The sequence below is a fragment of the Anas platyrhynchos genome, chromosome 1 (assembly GCF_047663525.1).
Source record: "Anas platyrhynchos isolate ZD024472 breed Pekin duck chromosome 1, IASCAAS_PekinDuck_T2T, whole genome shotgun sequence".
Classification (NCBI taxonomy): domain Eukaryota; kingdom Metazoa; phylum Chordata; class Aves; order Anseriformes; family Anatidae; genus Anas; species Anas platyrhynchos.
In genome coordinates this window covers 113,643,046-113,657,994 of record NC_092587.1, presented here as the reverse complement: position 1 = coordinate 113,657,994, position 14,949 = coordinate 113,643,046, and the positions used below count along the sequence as shown (strand labels likewise).

General features: G+C 43.8%; 1 protein-coding gene across 1 annotated transcript in view; it reads right to left on the bottom strand.

The window, feature by feature from the left end:
• PCP4 (Purkinje cell protein 4) overlaps positions 1–14,949 on the bottom strand; it is a 55,310-nt gene that overhangs the window by 39,915 nt on the left and 446 nt on the right. The window lies entirely within an intron of this gene.

The window sequence follows — 14,949 nt, the reverse complement described above, 5'->3', positions numbered from 1 at the left end:
TCGGAAAATTATTGCTAATAAGGACAAAAGATATTACTGTTTAAGTTTAAAAGTTGAGAATAGGAAAAAAAAGATGCTTCTGTGACAGGTTTCTGTTTACCAAAGTTCCCAAGGGATATCTGCCCTCTTAGTAATGGGGCCCAAACTGCAGTGACACTTCTTTATTTTTATTTTTATTTTATTTTATTTTTTGGGGGGGGAGGAGGGAAGGAGTTATATATCAAAGAGCATAAAAATGAACAACTGGGTGAGCAATACAAGGTGCATTACTGGAGAGCCATGCACAGACTCTACTGTCACACTCATTATCTACAATTTTAAGTCTCCAAAACTAGTCTGTAGTATATCCAGGTGGTAAATCTCAAACAAACTGCTGTGGCAGTACAAGTTCATTCACGTCTGTAACAGCTAATCACCAAAAAACACTTACAAGCAGAATTGAAGAGTCCCAGAGAAGCTTGAATATCATTATGAAAACTGCAGTAGAAGTTAAGTAAACTTTCCTCACTCGTCCCTAACAAGTTTCTCCCACTTTTTTTCCCCACTATAGACCTTGTACTGAATATTTATGAGATGAAAGCATCCTTCAAAGCCCACATTTAAGGTAACGGCACCAAGTACAGAACATCCAGCCAATATTTTGTCTGAATGAGGGGTGAGTCTGATGACTTCTTACACATCTTTGCAAGAAATCACAGATCATACCTTTTGTGCACCTGGACAGACTAGAAAAAGATTTATCAAGACAGGCTTCAGTACAAAGCAGTCCACTCCTTTTTTATGACCAACAGTTTCTGGTAGAAGTGACTTTCTGGAGACTACCACGTTTTCCTGGGTGCTTACACCCTAGGATCTCAGTTCTTTGTATAAGAGTAGAAACCCACACAGCACTTTCTCCATGTGTCCCTTTACACAATGGGAATTCTCTATGGGCTGCTTTCTGGCTCCTGTGTTGCCTGGGCAGCATAATATTGTCGGAGCAGGAGTGCCAGAATCCATCTTTCAATACCGGCTGTCAAAATTAAATGATCCCTGGCACCCTGACTATTTCTGTTATTATCTTCATGGGTCAAGCAGTGTCGTACTTGACTAGCTCTTGATTGTCCTTAATTTTATTAAGGATCCCCTATAGCTTTTTTTATAAATTAAAACCCCACAAGTGGTCTGGGATGAACCGATGTGATTCACGCTGCAGGAGCTAAAAATTAGCATTTGAGCAGTAATGGTTTTCTATAACTTTTGTAGTCACTAACAGCACATGAACATGCACACACATGCACACAGACATCCTAGCAAACAAGAAAATAGTCCTCAGAAATTAACAACACAGCTGTGGATAACTAGAGATGAACTGGGTGCTGCATTTTCCTGGGAAGGGGGACACACAGGCTTAAGCACTGCCAATGTGCCAATCCAGAGCTCCCGTAGGACAGCACAGGGAGGCATGCTGGTGGAGGTCCTGGCCCTCCTCTTGAACCACTGGACGGACAGCCAGGCACAGAAAAGCAATGGGAACTGAAAGATTGGGCCAGAGAGATGCTTTTTGGCTTAGAAAAGCCCTCAGAAAAGGCACGTCTAAGGCATGTGGACAGCAGAGCAGGAGCACACTTCCAGGGCAAAGAGGGATGCAGCTAAAGAAGGCAGGCAGAGCATCACTGCCTGGGATGCAGGAACCCACTTACAGTGCTGTATTTATAGATCCTAATAGCGCAGAGGAGAACTTTCCCCGTGCCCCACTTTCACCAACACTGCACTGCAATTTATAAATCAACACAGGGAGAACCTGCTGATTTTGTATTCAAATTCAATATAATGTTCTAAACAGAGTATTTTCACCAACACCAAACGTAATCAACATAATTAGCAAAAATGGTAGCTTGCTTAATATTTAGGTTATTAGCATATCTTGAATTAAAACATTATTCAGCAGGTATTTCTCCAAAGACATTGTAATCGCTTTTTTTTTTTTTTTTTTTTCAGAGGCAGGGATTAATGGGATCTTTGAAGTTAATTTTGAAAGCAGCTGCAAGAATGTATTTTCCAAATCCTGTTAATTACCGTGCCAGCCATGAGAAGTAATCCCTCATTTTTTTCTGCAGGAAACACAGGGCTTGATCCTGCAAGGCTTATTTACAGGGGTAACCCACATGTGGACATGTACTTGTCTTTACTTCAGCAGCATTACTTGCTTTAGTACGAGTTAGAATCTCACTGCAGTACTGTGAGATCCCTAAACTTCACATCAGGTTTTGTCAAGCAAAGGGTAAACAGAGTAAAATTAACTGTGGAATAAGCCTTCAAACACCAATTGCCAAAAAATTACCTCAGCTCTCATTTGGACAAGGCTGGTACAGCCCATATCCTAATTACCCTGCAAATTGATAAAGAGGAAACATCAAGGTGACCCAAGAGGAATATTTCAATTACCTAAAAGTAGATTGATTAAGCTGAGTGATATAAATGAAAAATGACTGAGGTTTTTAAGGTGGTCCCTTCTTTTTTTTTTTTTTTTTTTCTCCTATTATTTCTTATCTACTGGTAGCATCAGATTTGGTACCGTGTTCTAGAAAGGGCTGTTTTGGGCAGGAAACCAGTCTTGAGAATTTCCACTTCTCCGTTTGACCCAATCCAGCCACACTTCTCCATCCCCAAGACCTCATTTGTCTGGACACAAGTGTTTGCAAGGTCATACAGAAAACAGCAGCAGTACGATTATTGCAGTGAAAGGTTAAGATTTCTGCAGAGCTGTGCTGAAAACAAACATTGAAATGATGCAGCTGAAATAAATAAATAAATAAATATAGAGCTTAATTGTCTCTTTCGATCACTTCAGTAATGTAATTGACATCTCCCACCCACAGCTGTTTCAGTCCAACAGAACAGGCAACAGCCTGCAACGTGGGGAGAGAGCACTGCAATTTAGCTCTGGGAATCAAAAATCTGAGCAGTTCAGTGCTTCCTTCTGAGTACTAAACCATACCTTGCTTTGAAACATTCAAGAAACTTTTTCTCAATTTCTCTAAAGCACAGTGGGAACCACTATAATCTTAGGCTGCTGGCTACAGAGGGACAAAGATGTAATACCCCTAGCTCAAAAATGAGGGAGTACAGCGGGAAGGCAGCAGAATTTCAGTCTTGTGAGCAGAGCTGGAAGGTACCTCTGTTAGTCCCTGGCCCCTACGTACAACCCAAGGAGAACACTAGCAAATTCTATGCCAAGACAAGTCCTGCAAGCCTCCAAGGGCAGAGAATCCAAACCCTCTCTGGGTGACCTGTTTCAGCACTGCTGGGAAAACATCTCTTTACATCCCATAAGGATTTGGGCAGTTACTTTTATTCTGAGCTGGGTTTCTCCTAAAGAGCTGGACTGTAGATGAATCAAAAATTATTGGTAAGAAGGATTTGGAAGCCATGGTGTTCTAATCAAAAAATGGTTTGGAGTCATTAACATTTTTAAATATTAAATTATTTTAGTGTTCCTGATGTGAAATATTTTGTTTGCTGCATAGATCCCCCAAAATTTAATCACTGGTCAGCTCAACGTGGATCTGCATCTCCCTGTGATGTTGCATTACCTCCTAGAAATCTCTACCTGGCAAGGGAACAAAACATAGAGCAACAGAAGTACCTGAAGGGCTGCATCCATGCAGCCAGTCAGTACCAAAACAGCTCCCAGACAGAAGCAGTCTAGTCGTGTTCAAATAGCTTGCCTCTGCTGCAAGCCTCGGCTGTCTGTGCAGGCAGAGCAGACAGATAATGGCAGCTGACTGTGGCACTTGATTAGGAGCAATTCAGAACCTTGGGGATCAAGTGTTTGGATTCAGAAGGGATCCTGGGTACCCTTTAATATTAGCATCCCTGGATAGGAAGAGTGCCCGAAACCAATTAAGGGGGCAGGCTCCTTGCTCAGGCATGATATAACTGATTATGGATGGTGTGTTTGTTTTTTTTCTTTTTTTTTTCTTACAAGTATTTACTTTATATTTCATTCTTCCAAACCTTTCTGAAATTCAGGGTAATTTAATTCACTGAGATACAAGCCCAGCTGTAATTGAGTTAGAGTCTGTCTTCAAGGGACAGCTTGGTTATTAATGGCAAAAGTCTGCGCTGACAAATTGCTTCATATCTGATCATATCGACTTTAACATTATTAAAACAGACTGTGTGTGCATCTCCCCAGCCTGCAGAAGTTCTGGTCTTTTTGCTGTTGGCTTTTTTATTTCCAGCTGTACAGTTCAAACCAAATTTGTTCTCTCTTTCCATTTCCCTATATATTTCAGAGGTAAACAGATGTTACTACAGCCTTATTACAGATGTTATTACAGCCTGCTAGAGCTGGCCAGCTGGGTTTTGACAAGGTATTCATTACGGCAGCTTCCAGTTGCCACACAAAGCAACTTTCTGCCCCTACCGTAAGGCAAATCCTTCTGATTTTTCAAGACGACAGCAAGAGGAAGCAGCATGGACGTTTATGCATCGCTTTACCCCCCCGGGCGGCCTGCGTGGTCACAGACAGCTACCACAAGCATCCCCAGAGCCATTTGCTGTTCCAGCAGCGGGGAAATCACCAGACACGGATGGAGAGCACGCAGCAGCCTTGGCAGCACACCCTGCCCAGGGGCCGGCCGCACAGAGGGATGACGCAGACCTGTTATCTTTGGCCCTGTGCCACCAGGGGATCCCTGCACAGGGAACCCTGAATTGGCAGCTGAAGCAGCCTTTAAATTGGGCCGTGCTCAATGGAGGATTTGTCCCGCATTGTTCATACCCGTATGGAAACAGGCCCTCTGAGACTTTGGGGGAGCTGCTTTGTTCAAGCGCGATACAGCTCAGAACAAAGCTGCCTTGGCACCATGAGCCTAAACAGCAGCCAAGTGATTAGAAATAAACCCACCGCACTAAGAAGGAGAACGAACAGGGTGATGCACAAGGTCACTTTGATTGCCAAGCGTCAGGGACAGCAATCATACGTGTTCATCCACAGAAAGCAGAAAAAAAAAAAAAAGAAAAAAAAAACCTAGATCACTAGCTCTGTCCAAGAGCTGGCTGGAAAATCAGGATTTCCACATATCAGAAGTTCCCATGACCCTGCATCTGCTCAGTGAAATTGATGCTACTATCAGCTTCATTATTAATAGCAGCAGAGAAATTAAGAAAGCAATTTTCAGTGTAGCTGTAGGTAGTTCCCAAGCTCATCTGCTCCAGGACTAAATGTTCTCCAGCTCCTGTAGTGCCCTAACCTTGGAATGAGTCCAGGGGAAATCACCGAACCACAGGATGATTTGGGTAGGAAGGGACCTTAAGGATCACCCAGTTCCAGTCCCCCTGCCATGGGCAGGAACACCTTCCACTGGATCAGGTTTCCCAAAGCCCCATCCAGCCTGGCCTTCAACACCTCCAGGGACAGGGCATCCACAGCTCCTCTGGGCAGCCTGTGCCAGTGCCTCACCAGCCTCTGAGCGAAGAATTGCTTCCTAATATCTAACGCAAGCCTACCCTCTTCTAGTTTAATGACATTACTCCTTGTTCTGTCATTGCACTCCCTGATAAAGAGTCCCTCCTCAGCTTTCCTACAGGCCCCCTTTAGGTACTGGAAGGCTGCTGTAAGGTCTCCCCGGAGCCTTCTCTTCTCCAGGATGAACAACCCCAACTCCCTCAGCCTGTCTTCACAGGAGAGGTGCCCCAGCCCTCTGATCATCCTCATGGCCCTCCTCTGGACTTGTTCCAAGAGGTCCATGACCTTCTTGTGCCGGGGCCCCAACTGTACTCACCTGCTCCGAGTGGGGTCTCATGAGGGCAGAGCAGAGGGGCAGAATCCCTTCCCTTGCCCTGCTGGCCACGCTGCTTTTGATGCAGCCCAGGATACAGTTGGCTTTCTGGACTGCAAGTGCATATTGCTGGCTCACATCCACTTTTTCAAATCTGGCCAGACAGATTCACCAAAAGCTTCCCCACCACATTGTTTCAAACACACCCCCTCTGCAGTACTGTTACTTCCAATGCAAGTTCAATGAAAATTTGCATTTTCTCCACCCCAAATAGTTATCTGTCACTCCATCATCAGTCCCCCATTATGTACCAAGGTCCATTCTGCACTTTGTGCCTTGCATATGAAGTGGAAGAACAATGTTACCCAACTAGACGTTTTCACCTTACTAACACAAAGACATGACAACCGATCATGCAAAGACATTAAAAAGAGGACTTTAATGTGCTCCTCCAGGAAATAAAGCCATGCACTCATTGTTAATATCCTAACAGACACATCCTGTGACTAGATAGAAAATACATTCCTTAGAGAAGTTTCGTGCAGAAAGCAGATTACAACACTCATTTAGATCCAGCTTTGCGCTGTCTGACACACTGCAGTCTGACAAAAACGTCTATTAATTTAAGTCTTACATGACATGACCACAAAAGATAGTTAGAATTGAGATTTGCAAAATTTATTTTTTTGCATTTCACACTATTACTGCTAGATACTTAGCTAACTATGTTTTTGCATCTGTAGATCTGTGTCATAAGCCCAGCTCCAGGATGTGCACCAAGTGCACCAAGCTTTAAGCCAAAGCAAGCAATACAAGGCAGAACTAAGAAATCACTGCACCAACTCCTGCAATCTTACGTGAGAGCTTCCTTTGGCTTGGCTTGGATGCCAGTGCTGTCCCATCGCTTGGGAAATGAGCTGAAGTGATAGCTAGCCACGTCTGACTGGACAATTAAAATCGGCATGAAGTTGGCCTGCCTTAGGCATTTGGCTGACCTGCTTAAACTGCAGCACACGTGTGCTGGCACATGCATTTCAAAAGTGTGCCAAGCCAACAATGTGCTTGCTCTCTTTTCTATTGCTGAGTTATCTGTCAGATCTGAGTGGAGTAGTGATACGTATGGAGTAGCTATGAAGCTTCATGTTTTATTTTTCCACCATTTCCAGAAAGCTGTCTGCCTAGCCTAATTTGTAGCAGTTTCCATCTTCTATCTCCCTTCACCTCACATTGCACTAATACATGTTAGGAATTCAAGGAATTGGCTTTCAGTGTTGCTCAGATTTCTTTCCTGAACATCACACAGTATCTCAAGCTCTAATAAAAGACATGGTACAGAGTATTTCAACTAGTGTTGAAATTCTGCTTTAAAATTCAATATGCAGAATATTCAGTAATTTAAACTAAAAATAGTTTAATCATTGGGATTTAAAAGAGAAGCATATTTGCTGCAGTGGGAAGGTAGAGACAGCAGTAGTCTCATTACTTATACCATTAGAAGTAGAGAATAAAAAGCATGGGAAATCAGATGAAAGGCATGCTTGTGATCTTTATAAGAATTGTTTTTCTGTCTCTGTACCTGTCCCCTACTGCTCCACCCGAAACTTGGACTTGATCCCTGTCACGTTTTCACATTTAGCTAGGTGTTAAACATTTTGGCTTATCTCAAGCCAACCTCTCTCCCTCACAAGATAGCACTGCAGCTACCTCCTGACGTCTACTCTCACCTTGTCTGATTTAGTGGTGAGTCCCTTCTAAATATAAGCCTACCTTGCACATCCAAAGCCCGGTGCCCCCACCTTCTAGCAGAAGAGGACACTCCTTCCTCTCTTCAACACAGCTTCACCCTAGAGCTTACTGAGGGCTTTGCTGAAACACACACTGCTTCTTTGTAGAGCTGGTCATGTAAAGCAGTATGTGGGTAGTAGGTCTGGTCAGACTTGAATCAGCTGAATACATCTGGCTTGGAAACGCTAATCCACTAAGGATAAACTTTTTGTGGGAAAATATTACTCTATCTATAAAAAGATCCTCAGAAATCACCGGTCTTCCTTCATATCCTGCATGTTATTAGGAAAAGGTCCAATCTCACTAAAATCCTCAAGGAATCAAAGATGCCTTCAGATCTATTCAGCTTTTTCTCATCTACTTTATACCCATCGTACACCTGCACCAACTTAGGAGTTACTTATCATGATCTTGATAATCTTTTCCTTGAAATTTATCTTCTGTAGTCAGAATGCCACCAACTCCAGTCTCAGTGCTTGGTAATCCCTCTAGTGTTAGATTTGTAGAGAACAAAGCACCGTCAAGGCAGATTAATGGCCATGATATCTGCTATCTTGGAAAACTTATTTTGGATGTCTTGGGGTAGATGCAGATGAAAAGCATCCCCAGGCAGTACCAGCAGCAGGTACTGTCTGCTTTCCAGTGCTCTCTCCAGGGGTTTTGAAGCTGTGCAGGTCCCTAATTTCCCTGAAATTACTCTTCCACCCCCTATAAAACTAAGGCACTTTCTATCAAATGCTGCTTCTCGTGTGAGATGCTGGAACTTTTCAGCTGTCTCACAAATTCACTTGGACAGAGCCTACTAACTGTTGGCAAGATTAACAAACTCAAGCACAACACTGCCCTGAGAGCTGTCCTGTTTCTATGGATAGGTCTGGTCAGCATTTACTTGGGTGTTTCTGAACTGCACCTTTTCTGGTGATGACAGAAGGCACCTAAAATCCCTACGAATGCATCTACATCAGCATACAGCTAGCCAGGATCCCTGCAGGTCTTCACTCTTCTCCATTTTTAGGACAGCTGTGTTGTGTGGTGATCCTACACATAACATACCCCTGCTCACACACCCAACAGCATACAGCCTTTGAGTTTAGGCCATTATAGCCTGAACATTTGTTTCCCTATATCTGGTTCTGCTACTGCATTTTCCTGGTCCTGCTGGCACTATCAGGCAGCTGGCTCCATGCTGCAGCTAGAATAAAACCAGCCAGCATAAGAGCAGCAAATAAGGGCGGTAACAAAGCAGCTTGCACCTCCTCTCCACCAGGCACTTGGGCACCAAGACCCTGTTTGTGACACTAAATACACAATTGCTTGCACACACTTTGCCATAGCTAGCGCTCTCTCCCTATCCGATGACCCAGCACAACCCTCCTCACCCGTTTGCTGTCTCTAATCTGGGAATCTCTGAAGTCAGAAGGAAACACCTTTAACAGCATTTTTGCCCCCCTCCCCTTTATTTTTTACTTTCAGCTTTAACAATAGATCCCCAGCACCATTCTGCCTGCTGTCACTGTACTCACAGTACCAGCTACACCTCTGCTCCGGGTCACGTTTCATGCACTGCATACTAAGGTGGTAACGTGGGAATGCTCAGTGTCTGTAAAACAATACTTTTCAAGAGGAAAGACAATTCAGCTGTAACTAGCATTCAAGGCATGTAGGCAGACAATTTTCACTTCTGACTAAAGTTGTGCTTTTTCCTCCGAGTTCCATGTTGGTGCATAAATGAGGCTGTATGCCATGGTTATGAATGGAGCAGATGAGAAAGCACCAGCTGAACGTGGCCTAGGTGATACTTGCACAGATTCCCCACATGGAGACCTCCCCCCGGGATCAGGCTAGGGACATGGAGTGGGGATAAACTGTGACACCCCCCAACTCCTGTCATTAAAAACAAGTTTTGTAATTGCAGTTCTTTTGTAGTTACTTGCTCTGACCTTACTCCATGAAGGTTGCCATTCATTTTCCTAACACAAGACAAGTAGGCTGTATGATCTCTCTTGCATCAGTTTCCATAAGAGAAATAATGAATAATTGTCACTATTAAAAGTAGAAGGGAAGAAAGATGTTAGTTATTTTTACCTGGTTTCTGTTTATTTAGCATGTCTATTTTTGTTAAACCAGTGTCCAAACAACTGAGAAAAACATGGAACACCTTTTCTTAGAAAAAGTAGGCTGTTACTCATCCTCATTATTCTCTGCAAGGCGTAGGATCCTTTTAAGTGCTACATGGCTCTGCAATTTTAAGGCTCTGTTGCAACTGACAGGATGAAGGAAGGCATAGCTTTCCTGTGATGCACACAGCCTTCTCCCAGTCCTCTTCAGCCAAGAAGTGGGTGTCTCGTGATTTGCATACCCTGTGTCTAGGTCTAGCCACTCTATTACAAGTTCTTTGGTAGTGTAGTTATAGAGAAGAGAAAACCTGTAAACAATGAGACATCTTCCAAGTCATCTCTAAGAAAACAAAAAAAGAAAAAAAAAAAGCAAGACAGACAATAGCAAACATTGGCCTGGAAATGAAGTATTTTATTAAAGTCAGTAATGAAATATCCAGCAAGCTTTGATAGCAGTTAGCTTCCGCAGGGACAGTGGTGGCCTACTACCATATGACACGGGGTCATCATGAGCATGATCCAGTGCAGAAACTGTTGGAAGATGATTCTTGTAAGCTGGCCAATATATTAGATTTAGGGACATCTGACTAGAAAGTAATATGCTTTTGCAGCCTGGAACAATATTCTATTAATCTTCATGCTGAAGTGCTGGATGGAGCTCTCCAATTCTACAAATGCAGCAGTTTTTAAGTTACTCTTACAAGGAAATATGATCTGAAGCATGCTTCCAAAGCTAACTGTCCTTTATTAGAGCATTGTTTTAATCTGTTGGCATTACACACATTGCAAGAATACTAACATGATTCTTTCTAAGGAGTGCATCTGCCAGCTTCACCAAATTAAGGAGATTAACTTCCAACCTCATTTCTAAGTGCTATTTTAGAAAATGCCTTATCCCACTGAATCCACTCTGATGGAAGGAGTGGGCAAAGTGACAGATAAAAACTTATTGTTCTCCCTTCTTCCTCCTCTCTTGAGCTGCAATTCACCACCCAGCTAATAAATAGATCTGAGCTAAAATTAAAAACTGATGTTCATGCGCCTTCCCTATCCCACCCCCATCCTACAACAGCTGCAGAGTTTCCTCCTCAACCCTGCCGCGCTCTTGCTGTGCTTCAGAGCTATGCAGCTGTGTAGCTGTTGTGGTTATACCCTCAATGAAGCTGGCAGTTTAACAGCTGGGGGTCTCCTCAGTATCTGAAAAAAATACATACAGAAGGGTGTCATCTTCCCACACACACCACAGAAGTCTGGCTTGCTCAGATACCCCACAGGACTGCAAGCACCTCAGAAGAGAACAATAGCTGCTTTAACTAACATGGCATACTGTCCCCCTACAAACAAGTTTGGGGATTTACTGCTATCAGGATTACTGGTGCTACAATCTTCACTTCAGTATTTAAATGCATCTGGTCCCAAAACCCAAGACCCCACAAGTCTTCCACCATTTCAATGGAATATATTAAGCCACATCCAGGAGAGCAATCAACGAAGTTTTCCCACTTAACTACCTGATCCAGCTACAGTTTCAGGCAGAAACCTCCACGTCTGCCTAGTGTTTCACAGAATCACACAGAATCACAGAATCTCTAGGTTGGAAGAGACCTCAAGATCACGTTTCATTCTTGGCCACATTCCTCTCCTTCTGTAACAGCCTCTTGGCGAGAGTGCTTGTCTGGAGGGATGGAAACATACTCCAGGTTCTCCCTCAACCTGGAAGGAAGCAGACACCTTATGCTGCTCCGCCAAACTGGGGGCATGCCCACACCACCAGTTTTGAAGACAGCCACAGAAACTGCCTTGGTGGCAAGTGCCTCTTCCCACCCCAAAGGTGGGTGAAGCTCAGATTTCAAAGAAGTCTTTGACCCCTGTGTAATGGCACATCGCGTTTCCAGTGATGCCTCCGTCTTTGCTGATTTGACTGCCTGGGTACCTACCTGAAGGTGATCCAACCACCAAAATACACAAATTAAGTGCTTGGAGCTGCAGATGTGAGCCATTAGGCACATCCCATGAGATCTGAACTGACAACTGATGAGCCAGAAATACCCTGCACGTCCCCATCACAGGTCACACAACCACGCACCCTTTGTGATCCTTTAGGAGGTGGACACAACGCAGCACTTGGTGCAAAATTCAAGAGCCCAGAGGGAATGTAAAACAACATGAAGGAGCTTGCTGCACGTCAAGGGAGATGTACAAGCTGGGCTTGTCTGTATTCAAAGTGTGACAAAAAAGCATTTACACATGGATCAAGTCCCCAGCTGAGAGAGAGTGAGACTTACGCATTACATGTGCCCAGTGAATTGTACATGCCCCATTGCTTGGTGTCTGCTCCAGAAGACAAGCTGGAATATTCTTGCTGCTCTCTGGTAGAGAGACTGCTCCCCAGATATTCAGAGTTGCTGTCTCAAACCCTGCCTCAGGTGGGCATGTCAGCACCCTGGCAATCAGCAGAGCACTTCTGTCAGGTTGTGTAAGGCTTTTCCAAGGCATGTTCTTCCCCTAAGCCATGGGTGCCTGGGGCATGCACTGATTAGGTATTTTTCCTGGATGGGTCTCCTGAAGCTAGGCACACAGATGATACATCAATGCTGAACTCTGCCCCTGCCCCAAGAATACCACTGCAACTCTTTAATTCTTAGGAAACACTTTAATATCAACAGGAAATAAATTCATCCAACAAGGCAGTCTTATTACATGCGCTTCATCCCTAAACCACAGGCACAGCATCCAGGGCTGTTAACACCATATCACTTGCATGTGCTCTTTCCCAAGTCCAGATCCGACTCCAGAAGTCAGAGTCATTCAGTGAAGGAGGCAGGTGTGGCAATGAACGTTGTAAAAATGTTTGTGTGAAGTTGTAAAAATGCTTCTTTTGAGCGGCACTGTCACCATGACCAGGCATCATATCCAGATCATCAGATAATTAAAATCACAGATAAGATGACAGGATTCATTGAGGTGAATCAAGCTAATGCCACTGTTGAGTCTAGACGCTCACTGGTGGTTGTGAATAGTGATTCGACATTCTTCTATCAACCCAGTACCCAAGATCATTTGCACCAGTTCATCCTAAGCAACCGGAGATCTTTAATGGAAGTGCTGCACCTGTCTCCTAGATGCTCACTGACAGTAGCTGACATTTTACAGCATTGCCGTTCTCTCTAGGCTCATTAAAGATGAAGGAAAACACCTACAGACCTAGAGAAAAGGCTCCTCAGTTATCTGAGGACAGATTTTCCAAGTTACTTCATTAAGCACTGAAATACATTTTTAGGTGTTGAAGTTTGAGAAGCTTCCATGTAGCTAAGTGAACCATCTCCAGTTCACACCAAGATGCATCTAGCACTAAATATGTTTGGACACTTGCACAGTATTACTAGGTAAGCCCTTATACCTCAGCTTCCCTGGAACTATTTACAGTGCCAGAGCTTTGCCCGGCAGTCAGAGCATTTTAAACATTCAGACAAACTGCAGATGAAGTTCAAGTGTGGTTGTTGTTTTTATTTTCCTGTAGAAGAAAATTCTCCATCAGTTCTGAAAGGAGTTAGCTGCTAAAAAATAAAGTACTATAGTCAGATTAACAGCTGCTTTTTAATCTTTCTTCATCAGGAGACTGGTAATCACCGTCCATAAACAGGAAATAAGTTAATTTAGCTGGAGGCAGTAAAATAAGAAACCATGCAAAGTCTCAGCAAGTAACTTCCAAGGGATCTGAAAGCTCCCTTCAGAGGCTTCTACAACTGCATTTTAAGTTCCACTCAAATCCTAACAGTTATTAGCACAAGCAAAAACCTTCTCACCATCTCAGCACCACTTTCAGATAATCTTTCCATGGCTCCAGAGGAACCCTTTTTAATCACTGTCCTCAGATTTTCTGACAGATTAGGACAGAGAAAAATCAAAATATTTTTCAGTTACAGCATTACAAGCAAAATCCACCAAAACCCCCATCAAAATACAGCAAACAGATGTCTAAGGAGCTTCTGCTGATCTTTTTTTGCCTCAGTATTTAAGCAATCTTTCATACTGAGGTGGTTTGGACCAGTCCAGTTGCTTTCCCCTGCCCTTTGGAAACAGAATGGTCTTTTGAGTTAACAGCTGGCAGGCAAGCAACAGCAAGGAAGCTTTTCTTCACTGGAGCTGTGGGCGATAAACACTCCAATGTTATCTGTTGAATGACAGTGACGGTAGGACTGAAGACACTGACTGCACTCTTAAGTGTCATCTGTATGGGGCTTAGTGCTGCACCAGAGACATCATTTCTGGCTCTGGAGGTGTGCTGGGAATACTATTCTGTTAGGCACTGGGAAGCGCATTATGAATAGACAGCCCCTGTGCTGGAATTAGCAGTGATCTTGATGTTTATTGGGACTTACCTTGCAAAAGGAAGCGACATAACTCGAATTATCAAAGGGTAATCACTGAGCAAATACAGCCAGGCACAGGACCATAACCTAACTGTGCCTTGCACAGTTGCAGCAAGCACAGCAGCATCACGCTACCATTCCTCTTCAGATATTTTTTTTCCCCAAAAAGCTGTCTTAAAGGAGTAGCCAACAGAAGTGGCAAGAGTATAGTTACTTTAAAAGCCTCCTGCATGAACCCTATCCAGCTGACTCAAATGCAGCCAGGAGCAAGGAGAGGTCACGGAAAGCGTGCTGCATTACACCTGGACTCTCTGATCTCTGCAAGCAGCAGAAAAGCACAGTGAGGATTTCCTCCACGTTCCCCATTTAGCCTGACCTGCAGACCAAAAGGTAAGCTGCTCCTCACAAATCTCTTAGCCGGAGACCACGCTGCCACACTGCTCTCCATCTGCCTCAGGTTTACTCTTCGAGTCACTTACCTAAAAATACACCGAGTGTAACATCTGCACGGTAAGTACAGCCTGAACTTACTTGGCATTGCTTTTTGCTTTCTGCAGGTTGCTAGGAAAGGAATATCCATTTGTTAAAGCAGCAGGTCTCCTAGGGCAGGAGCTAGCCCCCAGAAATAGGTGCTGGATAAGGTGTAATTGTAGGTATCTCTCCTGATCCCCCCCAGAAAGGTGCACTAGAGAATTTGGGATTCCGCTAGCTGCCTCTGCCAGGCATCTGATCCACTGACTGTCAAGTAGCCATCCTGCCTGAATACACTTTTAAGAAAAAACACTAGTTTGCCCCAAGAATGCTTCTACTGAAAGGAAAAAAGCATGACATTTTTCAGCTTATTTATTTACAAACACACCACCAGTTCTTTCACTCCTGGCACTGTTTGCATTTTTTCCCCTTAAT